The following is a 12,092-nucleotide window of genomic DNA, read 5'->3' as shown; positions in this document are numbered from 1 at the left end:
CCCACAAAATAGACATTCCTCCCCTACCTGTGGATCAATGTGTGCTCTGTATCTGTTTGTGGCTATTAAACCATGCACAATTCTCCACTGAAGGTCCCCGCACCTTTTTTCAATGGGAGGTTTGTACAAGGTCCCCCAGCTTCTTTTAGGGGAAGTGCCTGGTCCAAAATCCTCCTGCCATTTAGATTCTTTTAGTCCTTCTAAAGAGTTCATATGTGAGACTTTGACACATGTGACATACAGTGCTTTTTTCCCAGTTTCACTGAAAAGTTCCATTTCAGGAGTCTTGAAGGTAAGCAAAATCCCTTCCCTTTCTTGAAAAGCATTAAAAGCAGGTGCAATTTTTAACTCTGGGAAAGGAACATCTATATCTTCATTTGATGTCTCCAAACCACGTTTAAAATCCGTTGGCAAACGTTCAAAGAGCTCATTCAACAGTCTCTGTGTCAAGCGAATTGACCTCACCCCCAGCTTAGCGGCCAGCATCTCAGCAGACATCCATTCATTCGTTGTTATTAAATGTCCAATCTTTGTTATTCCAACATTCCTTAAAACAGTCCTCATTGTTGATGACTTCAAATTGTCCAAGTCCACAACAGGGTTGTACAGCAGGGGTTCTTCTCTCATCCAAAGGCCTCTCACATCCTGGAGATTCCTTGATACATTTAATATTTTCCAGGCTTTCAACATAGACTGATAAAAAGGTGTCAGTCCAGACAAATCCATTCCTTGAGTGTCCATTAGAAAGAAATGTCGGTCTAGCCCCATATTGCCTGCTTTTCTTAAGAGGGCACAAGCTACTCCAGTCCAGCTTACATCTTTTCCATAAAGTAGTCTTTTTGCCGTCTGAAGCCTGAAAGTCTTTATTCTGCTTCTAATGTCCACCAATCCTTGGCCTCCTTCTTGTCTAGGTAGATATAACGCAGATGCTCTCAGCCAATGTTGACCAGACCAGAAGAAATTCACCAGACGTTTTTGAACACTTTCCACCAATTCCTCAGGGGGTTCTAAGACAGTCATTTTATGCCATAAGGATGAGGCAACAAGGTTGTTGCAGACCAAAACTCTTCCCCTGTACGATAGCTGGGGGAGCAGCCAATGCCAGTGAGACAACCTTGCACTCACCTTTTCCATCAGGCCCTCCCAATTCTGTTTCTTATATTCCTCTCTACCTAAAAATACCCCTAAGTACTTTAACCCAGCCCTTCCCCACTGTAATCTAGCTGGAAGCTGCGGTCCATTATAATCCACACCACACCATAGTGCATCACTTTTATCCCAATTTACTTTGGCAGATGAAGCTTTCCCATAACTCAGCAAAATATCTTTTAAAACCTGAACATCATATCCACTTCTTAAAACCACAGTGATATCATCAGCATATGCTGAGATTTTCACACAATCATTACAATTTAGAACATTTGTCTGTAACCCCGTTAGCTTTTCTCTCAATTTACAGAGGAGAGGTTCAATGACCAAACTATATAGTTGCCCTGAGAGTGGGCATCCCTGTCTTATGCCTCTTTGTACCTTAACAGGAACACTTAGTCCACCCGCCATTTTTATCATACATGTGGCATTATTATACAACAATTTTATCAATGAAACAAACTTGTCTCCAAAACCAAAAGCCTTTAAAACCTTGAAAAGAAACTGGTGATCAACTCGATCAAAAGCCTTTTCCTGATCTAATGATAAAATTCCTATATCAACATTATTTTCCAAGGCATAATCAATAACATCACGCACTAAATGCAAATTATCAGTGATACATCTATCCTTTATACAATAGGATTGATCTTTGTGTATAATTCTGTGCATTATCTTGTTTAACCTGTTAGCCAAACACTTTGATATTAGTTTATATTCGGAACATAAAAGTGCAACCGGTCTCCAGTTCTTTATTAAGGTAAGATCACCTTTCTTGGGAAGTAGGGTTAAAACTGCTCGTTGACAGCTTTTAGGCATCAAACCTATTCGAAAAACTTCTTTTAGTACTTCGTGGAAATCAGTTCCAATTAAGGTCCAGAAGTGCTTATAAAACTCGCCAGGTAGACCATCTATACCTGGGGTACGACCTGAGGCAAGTCCTGATACCGCAGCACTTAATTCACCAAAGGTAAGTTCTGATTCCAAAGTTTTTTTATCTTCAGCGTTTAAACAGGGAAGGTTCTGTAAAAGTTCATTCTGGCTCTTCTCATCTGTGTTTTCAGCAGAATATAACTTAGAATAAAAGTCCACTGCCAATCTTCGCATTTCTACGGGATCGCTTGTATCATGACCATTACTGTTTTTCAAACTAAGCATTTTATTTTCTTGTACACTTTTATGTTCCAAGTTAAAAAAAAAAGAAGTAGGCCCATCCATATCTTTCAATAACATAAACCTGCTCCTCACAAGAGCACCCTTAACTTTCTCATTTAGAACAGAACTCAACTTTAATTTCTTATCACTCCACTCTTGTACATACGCATCAAGATCTCTCATCATGTTCTCTTCAATGACTAGAATTTCTTTCTCAATCCCTTCCAAAGTTCGTTTCAAACACAAAGTTGAGTAAGATGTATATTGTTGACAATATTCTCTTATATGCGTTTTACCAATTTCCCACCAGAGAATTATGTTTTCATATCTGCATTTTTCGCTTTTCCAAGTTTCCCAAAAATGCTTAAAAGATTCACAAAAAAACTTATCTTGAAGTAACTTTACATTAAAATGCCAATATGACCTCTTATTTCTTCTCGATATCAAAGTACAGTCAACAGTAATAAGCTTGTGATCAGTAAAATATGTGGGGATAATAGCTGTATGTACAACTCTATTTTTCATATTATTTGATAAATACAATCTATCTAAACGTGCAGCTGAAATTCTCCCCTCATTCACCTTTACCCAAGTATATTGTTTTACCATAGGATTGTTTTCTCTCCAACTATCCGTGAAGTTAGAAATTTTTACAATGTTAGCTAAAACCGTAGGTGACTGAAAATTAGGTTCTTCTCCATTTCTATCAAGAGATGGATCAAGTGTACAGTTCCAATCCCCTCCTAAAATGATCAAATCATTAACCTGCTGTTGTTTTAAGAAGATCTTCAATTTATTAAAAATATTTATCCTATCAGATCCAATATTAGGTGCATATATATTAACAAAAACAAAAAACAGACCATTAATATCAGCTCTAACTGCCAATAACCGTCCTGGTTCAATTTCTTTTTTTGACAGAATTCTAACTTTAGTGGTAGGAGAAAAAAGAATTGCAGCTCCTGCACTCAGGTTAGTCCCATGAGTAAGAACACACTCATTACCCCACCACAGTCGCCAGTCAACCTCATTATTCATATCACTATGAGTTTCTTGCAGGAAAATCACATCTAAATTTTTCAACCTGATAAATTCTATTATATTTCCTGCCTTCTTCCTATCCCTCATCCCATTAACATTTAAGGATCCCACCCGTAAAGTGTCCATCAGAAGAAGAGAGAGAAAAAAGACAGACAATAAGAAAAGCGTATTACCCATAGTGATTATTAGTTAGATTTTTTACCCCTCTTTGGTCCAAATTTTTCAGTTTTACCTTTATGTCGAATTGCAGTGATGTGTTTTCTTAGTCCAAAACGCTTCTGCTGTGAAAGCTCTTCATGATTGCTATGTCTCCTTGCCCACATAACAGATGTTATAAACTTCTCCAAGTCTGGAAAAAAATCACTAACTTCAACTTTTCTACCCTTCGTTTCATCAAGAAATTCACTGATTTCAGCCACAGTATACAAATCTTCCTTCGCCACTGTTGGCATATCTACACCTTCCACCCATTGATCATCATCTTTCATGCTATCATCTGTACATTGAGACATTCCATCCAACTCATCTACTGAGCCTTCCTCCACTGTTTGTACATCTGTCTGTGTCACATTCTCAACCACATCTTCAACTTCATGATTTGAATGCCTGACAACAGCATAACTACATCCAGCTTTCTCACCATCGCTTTCACTCACCTCATTATCCCCGATGATTCGTTCAGCAGGCCTTTTCTCTGTCACTTTTTTTCCTGCCGTTGTAATTTCCACGATATCCGAACTGTTGTTATCTTTTGACGATCCGCTCTCGGTTGAAACGACAGGCAAAGGCTGTTCATTGTCCACTTTTTTGTGCGGGCAATAGAAACGTTTGTGGCCCAAATTTCCACATTCGAAACACTTAAGATTATCAGTACTCGCATACAGCATATATGAACTTTCTCCATGACTCACGCGGAACGAAATCTCTAAAGTGCGCTCGGGAGAAGTGAGAAACATCAAAACCTGCCGCCTGAACGAAAGGACGTGTTTCAATGCCGTGTTTTTACATCCCAGCGGGATCATTCTAACTGGACTAGCAATTTTTCCATAACGAATCAACTCTTTAATGATGGCTTCATTTGAGATGAAAGGTGGCACGTTTGAAATTGTTACTTTCGTGGCCGGAGCCGCCAAGGGAGTCACAGGCACAAAAGTTTCATTGATCCAAATCCCGCTCTCTGTCAGCTGATTCACTAACTGTTCCGTTTTTAGAAACACTACAATCGCCTTGTTCATTCGTGATGCTGAGAGAATATTCTCAAAACCAATCAATTCTCCCACCACCACGAGAACTTCCTCCACGCTAACACCGGGCTCGACCACACACCTGCACCCATTTCGCATGGACACGTGTGGGTTTGCCTGTGCAGTGTCAGATGCCATACCGTCATGCGACAAAAGCCGCGAGCGGCTAAAAATACAAAAGTACTTTTACTAAATAATAATTAAATTTAACACCGAAGAGGGGAAAAAAGAAAAAATTAGATAAGAAGAAAAGTTTTTACGCTCGCTCAAACCAACACACTCCACTCTTCCACCACACTCGCACATGCGCAGAGAGAGAGAGAGAGAGAGAGAGAGAGAGAGAGAGAGAGAGAGAGAGAGAGAGAGAGAGAGAGAGAGAGAGAGAGAGAGAGGAGTCCTTTTTTTTTTTTTGATTTTTCAAAAAAACATTTATTACATAAAATGGAACCGGCTACAATACATCACCTATTTCCAAAAGGATAAAAAAAATCACCTTAACAAAAATGAAAAATACAACTCTTCTTCAACAATCTCACAAAGAACCCCATTTATGCACCAAATTGACTCAAACAATAAAAGATCATGCATTAATTTATAATAATGGAAGTCAATCAAAATCCTAGATTTCACAAGTCTTAAAAAAACAGCTACTAAATCACTGAAAACATTGGTCTCCATTTTTTCTTTTCTAGTGACGTAATTTGCCATTTTTGCCTGACCAAGCAAAAAGTTCAACAACTGAGACTTTTGACGATAACTTTTTAAAAACTTAAAACCACAAATAAATATTTTCATTGTAAAAAACACATTAAAAGAATTGAAAAGCATTCCCAAAATATCAAATAAAGGTTTTAGCCTTTCACAGTGCATGAATGCATGAAAAACAGTTTCTTTTTGTAAACAAAAAGGACAACCTTCATTACAATCAGACTTAAACAAAGATACAAAGGCATTGACTGCAACTGCACCATGCAACAGTCTCCACTGTAAATCACCCGTTTTTTTGATCAATGGTGACTTGTATAAGACTCTCCACTCTGGTTTTTCGTTAACATCAAGTTTAAGAACCTCTCTCCAGGCTGTATCACACCTGTTATTTAAAAAGTTCTTATTAAACACTTTAACACAGTTCTTATACAATTCTTTCCCAGATGCAACCTCTGAGTCCACAATCTTTAAATTCTCACAATTGAGTAACATGCCATTACATTCTCCCATAACTGGATATACACATAATTTAGGAAAAGGATCATTACAATCAGGGTTTTTAGACCCTTTTGAATATTGTTCCAGCAACACTTTTTCTTCACCAGTAAGAGCTGATCTCCAACTTTCAAGTGCTTTTGTTACAATACGGCATGATTTGAGTCCTAAACACTCAGCAACTGTGTACACATCTTTAAAATCCAGTCCTGCTATTTGATGTAAGTGACCTATTGTTGTCACTTTAGTGTTCAATAAAGTCCTTTCTGGTACAGCAAAAGATGCTTCATGTGTTAGGTCCAAACGTGAACCAAAAACTAAAGGTTCTTGGAGTAACCAAAAGAGGGAGGGAGCACTGTTGTCCCTGTTAGTCTTAAATAAAGACCAGACTTTGAACAAGTTGCGATAAAAAACCGGAAGGTCACAAAGTCTTAGCCTATGAGAGTCCAGCCAAAACAAAGCTTTGTCCAAGCCTAGGCCTTCAATGCTTCGAAGAATTGCACAGGCAGCACCCATCCAACTTGAATCTTTAGAGCACATCAGAAGTCTTTGTACATACTGTAGGCGAAATGCAGCAGTTCTGCTCTGCAAGTGTACTAGACCAAGTCCACCTTCTTCTTTCGTCAGGTACAACACACTTTTCGGCACCCAATGCAATTTGTCCCAAAAGAAGTCAATTAAAATTGACTGGATTTTTGTTAAAATATCAACTGGGGGATCTATACAAGCTAAACGGTGCCAAAGTGCAGATGCAACTAGATTATTAATAATCAAAACACGTCCTTTATAGGACATTTTGGGAAGTAAAAACTTCCACTTATCCAGTCGTCCTTTTACTTTTTCAACAGTGCCTTCAAAATTCATTTTCACAACATTCTCACTCCCTAAAAAAACTCCAAGATATTTGAAACCATCTCTGGTCCACTTTAAGTCTTCAGGAAGCTTTGGTTCACCTGTTAGCCACTTTCCAACCAGTATAGCTTCACTTTTTTTCCAGTTCACTTTGGCGGATGAAAGAAAATTAAAATCATTTAAGGTCTTTAACAACACATTTACATCATTTGATCCACTAATTATAACAATCACATCATCAGCATAAGCTGATAATTTAAAATTGTTGGTACAATTTGGTATACACAGTCCACACACAACAGTTCGTAATTTATTTAACAGAGGTTCTATGGCCAAAGTGTATAACATTCCTGACAGTGCACAGCCCTGTCTCACACCTCTATACACTCCAAAAGGAGAGCACAAGTCACCATTAATCTTTAAAACACCCTCAACGCCACAGTATAAGACTTTAACCATTGAAATAAAACTTGAGCTAAAACCAAAAGCTTCTAAAACACTCCATAAGTACATGTGCTCGACTCTATCAAAAGCTTTTTCTTGGTCAATTGATATCAGCCCAAAATCTAAATTAAAAATTATTCCACAGTCTAAAATATCTCTAATAAAGGAGACATTGTCAAAAATTTTCCTGCCTGGCACACAATAAGATTGATCTGGATGTATAATATATTCAAGAACTTTACCTACTCTAACCGCTAAGGTTTTGGAAAGTATTTTGTAATCATTACATAATAAACTTATTGGTCTCCAGTTTGATATATCATTTAAATCTCCTTTCTTGGGGAGTAAGGTTATAATCGCTCTACGGCAACTCCGTGGCAATTGCCCCTTTTTTAAACTCTCATTAAAAACGGTTAACAATTCTGGGCCAACCTCTGACCAAAAGGTTTTGTAAAATTCAATTGTGATACCATCTATACCAGGTGTTTTACCACTTTCCATTTTGCTAAGGGCATCTTTCAGTTCGCTTAAACTCAGTGTTTTACTTACTTCCTTATCAACATCTTCCGTTATTTGTGGTAAGTTCTGAAAAAACCCAGAAATATTGTCTTTTACTTCTGAGATTCCATTCTTATACAAATCGTTATAAAATTTTACAGCTCTTGTTCTAATATCACAAGCATCAGTTAGTAAAACTCCGGTCTCGGACCGCAAGGCATGAATCAATTTTTTCTGACCGTTCTTTTTTTCCAAATTGAAAAAAAACTTTGAAGGTGCATCCATTAATTCGGCACTTTGAAATCTAGATCTAATTAAAGCACCTTGTGTTGATAATCCTAGCATTTCACCCAATATTTTTTTCTTTTCTTTAACTTGCTCCATAAAATTAACATCTTTTGTTGAATCTACTTGTTCTTGTAACTTCATTAAGTCTTCTTCTAACAAACTCACCGACCCTTTAATATCTCTTGTAGCGTTGAGAGTGTAATGTTGACACAATTGTTTAATCTGTAACTTCACAAAATCCCACCACTGCTGTAATGTCAAAAAAGAGGATTTTATAGCTTTAGCATTTATCCAGAACGCTTTAAAAGCTTCTCTAAAAAGAGAGTCACATAGCAGGCTATTATTAAAATGCCAATAGGCACTTTTTGATTTGACACGATTTTTTGCCATAACACATTTGACCAAATTATGGTCAGAAAAACATACAGGAAATATTGAGCATTCTCTAAACATACTCGATTGGTGTTTGAAACCATAAAATCTGTCAAGCCTTGCCAATGACACCTGACCGTCATGAACATGAGCCCATGTATACTGTCTCTGTGTGTCATGAAAGTTTCTCCAAACATCAAAAATACTATGAGACTTTATTAGTTGAGTTAACCTCTTTCTTGATTGCTTGTGTGGTTCAACATGATTCCTATCCAAAGCATTTTCAGTACAATTGAAGTCTCCTCCCAACAATAAAAAATCATCAGTATTACAATCATTTAAAACATTGTCTAATGTATTCAGAAAAATCATTCTTTCCAATGCCACAGTTGGGGTATATACACATACAAAAACAAAAGAAACATTTTCAAATGAAGCTTTAACTTTCAACAGCCTTCCTTTAATTACTTCTTCAACATTATAAAAGTGTGGAATAAAATGTTTTGAAAATAACACAGCAACTCCCCCACTAAGAGAGGTATAATGGCTTAAAACCACCAATCCATTAAATTCTTTAACCCAATCTATGCCATTTAAAACGTCACTGTGAGTCTCTTGCAAAAACAACACATCAATCTTTTTACTTTTCATTAATTCAAAGATTTGAGCTCTCTTCTTGATGTCTCTTGCACCATTGACATTTAAGGATGCAAAATGTATTTCCCCCATCAAAAAAGAAAGAAGAGAGCAAAAGAGGCAAAAAAGCCAATAAGAATTTTCCAAACTGCCCATTCTAGCTATTTTCACTTGACTCACTTAACTGGTTTAACTTTGTCACAATTTTTTTCAGCCGATAAACCTCTTGATCAGTGAAGCAGCTTTCACTTCTAAAAAGCTTAACTTTTTCAGTAAACTGCATTATATCAGGAAAATATTCATCTATTTTCACCTTCCTCAGATTTTTGGTCACTTTTAAGAAAGTCCTTATGTCATCAACAGTGTACGTTTGGCTGGAGAAGCCACTTTGAGGCAGACTGGCACTAAAACTACACTCTGAGATATCACTTTCACTGTCAGTGTCAGTCTGACTCACACTGACGTTATCCGCTTTTTTTGCTTGTTTATCAGTGTGACAAGTTATCAGTTTTCTTTTTTGGGGAGTTTTAAAAAAGCACCCTTCATCCCCTAACACGGGGGCATCGATTAATGGATTTACCAGTTCAATTGCCATATCCTTATTTTCGCCATTACTGCTTTCCGACTCGTCAGATTCACATTCAATTTCTTTTTCAACAGAGGAGTTTTTGATTGTTTCAGCTCCGTCTGTAATTAATCCGTTTTTAACAACATTGCTACTTTCTAAACTCTCAGGACTGTTATGTGTATTTTCTGAAACAGCAACTGGTGCTTTGCTCGGACCCGGCATTTCAGCGTCACGTTCCCTAACGACATTCTGCACTTCAGTCACATTATCAGAAACTGATACGTTCGGTTCATTCACTTTTTTTGGACAGGCACGGATGAGATGTCCATTATCTCCGCACGCATAACACCTCATTGTGTTTGTTGAGGCATATATGACATAATTAAAATCCTCATGACGAAAGTTGAGAGTCAAATCGAGTTCATCAGTATTATCTTTCAAAACCATATACACGAATCGCCTGAAAGACACAACATGTTTCAAAATCGAAGACTTGCTTCCGATTGGAATCATCTTTATTGGAGATATCAGTTTTCCATACCTGGCGAGCATTCCAGCCAAAGCATCATTTTTGATAAACGGCGGCACGTTTGATAGCGTGACCTTCTTTGAAGGAGTAGAAAGGGGAAGCACTGATGTAAAAATGCCACCAATCTCAACACCGCTCTCTACTACCAAATTTGCCAGGTCTATGGTCTTAAGAAAAATGACAATAGCATTGTTCATCCGTGAAGCTGACAGAACATTCTCATGTCCAGCTAAAGCAGCCACCGCTAAAACACACTCTTCTAAATTAGCGGTAGTATCAATTTTCACTCCGTGGCGCCTCGTTAAAAACTCCAAACTCCCTGCACCTGGAGCAGCCATGCTCCCAGTACACCGACTGGGAGCGGAAAACCCTCCCTTAAACAATCACCTCCTTTGACTATCTTTACCACAAATCACAATTTACACTGACACAGTTAAAGAAGATAGGTAAAGGTAGAAAAAGAAGTTTTCAAACACTCGTACCTCACACCGCAATCAAACGCTCCACATCCACGCTCCACGCTCACACCCACTCTACGCATGCGCACGAGAGAGAGAGAGAGAGAGAGAGAGAGAGTGAGAGAGAGAGTGAGAGAGAGTGAGAGAGAGAGTGAGAGAGAGAGAGAGAGAGAGAGAGAGAGAGATGTTCAGAGAGGAGTCTGTTGGATGTTTAGTTTTATGGACTCAGTGTTGAAAATGTAAAACATTTCAAACACTGTTGGCAGAAGTGAAAAATAAATAATTTTATGAAAGTTACAATTTTGTTTGATTCCATGATGTATTTTACTGAACATGAGTATTTACAATGCAAATCCAAATTATTTTACTTTACTGACAGTTACTTATATCTTGTCTTTTAACTTTATTAAGATCAGATTATGCAGGTAAAATAACAATATTAAGGTGACTTGACTTGGACTTGACTTGACATAGCTTGTGACTTGACTTGACTTGACATGCCCAAGAAAAAAATACTTGGGACTTACTTGAGACTTGAAGGTTAAGACTTAAGACTTACTTGAGACTTGCACATGTGTGACTTGGTCCCATCTCTGGTTAAGTGTGTAACAATAATTTAACAAGTTACGCATAAACTATATTATTGTGGTAATAAACATGGCCATGACATAAACTGTCCTGAAGATGAGTTTTCTACAAAGGACAGGAATCCCTGACATATAAAATATGTAACGTCAATATGAAGTCTGAAATTTCCTTTTATTTTCAATGCTGTCATCTTAAACCATGACTACACACACCAGGCTATAAAATATTACATTAAATATATCATACTTCAAATGTGGTCATCTTACCCCAGGGTTCCACCAGGTGCTTTTACCTCTTAAAATCTTTTTCAGTGTTTTTAACTTTCTGGTCTACCTAAATTAAAATGAGCACAATTCCCACATACTTTGGCTCATATGGATTTATGTGGCCTTTTTTGTTTGTTTTTAGTTAAGACTCTCAATGTTTTATTTATAAAAAAAGTAGTTATTATTACTTTATTTTAGAAAATATAAATTTATTTCTTGGTAAATGCAGTTTTCCATATCTCCACAACAATTTGGTAACGATTTTTACATTTAAAATGTGTGTGTGTTATTATGTGTTGTTATCAAATATAAATGTAAATAGTTTAATCGTTATTTTCATTCAAAGGGCCCAGAAACCATGACTTCTAAGACAATACACACATCATTGTTGACAGTAGCATAGCTTAATTAGCTGACGGTCGATAACTTTAACTTATCTGATCATTTATCATGTGAAAAGTTACAGGTTCACAGGTACTGAAGAAAGCATGAACTGTATGCTAGCTAGCTATACTGACACGATTCATTTTCCAAAAATACACACTGTATATGAACAAATAATGACCAGTTTTCAATGAATGAAGTAACAGCCTTACCTTTAACAAAGATGACAATAACAATGACCGGCGATTGGTCAAAAGGAGGCCACAGGAGAGAAACGCGATTGGAGGAAAGTAAGCAACGGAAGAGAAACGCGATTGGAGGAAAGTAAGCCCCGGAAGAGAAACGCGATTGATCAAAAGTAAGCCACAGGTGAAATGCGATTGGTCAAAAGTAAGCCACAGGTGAAATGCGATTGGT

The sequence above is a fragment of the Carassius gibelio genome, chromosome B19 (assembly GCF_023724105.1).
Source record: "Carassius gibelio isolate Cgi1373 ecotype wild population from Czech Republic chromosome B19, carGib1.2-hapl.c, whole genome shotgun sequence".
NCBI lineage: Eukaryota > Metazoa > Chordata > Actinopteri > Cypriniformes > Cyprinidae > Carassius > Carassius gibelio.
Note: the sequence above shows the minus strand (reverse complement) of the source record.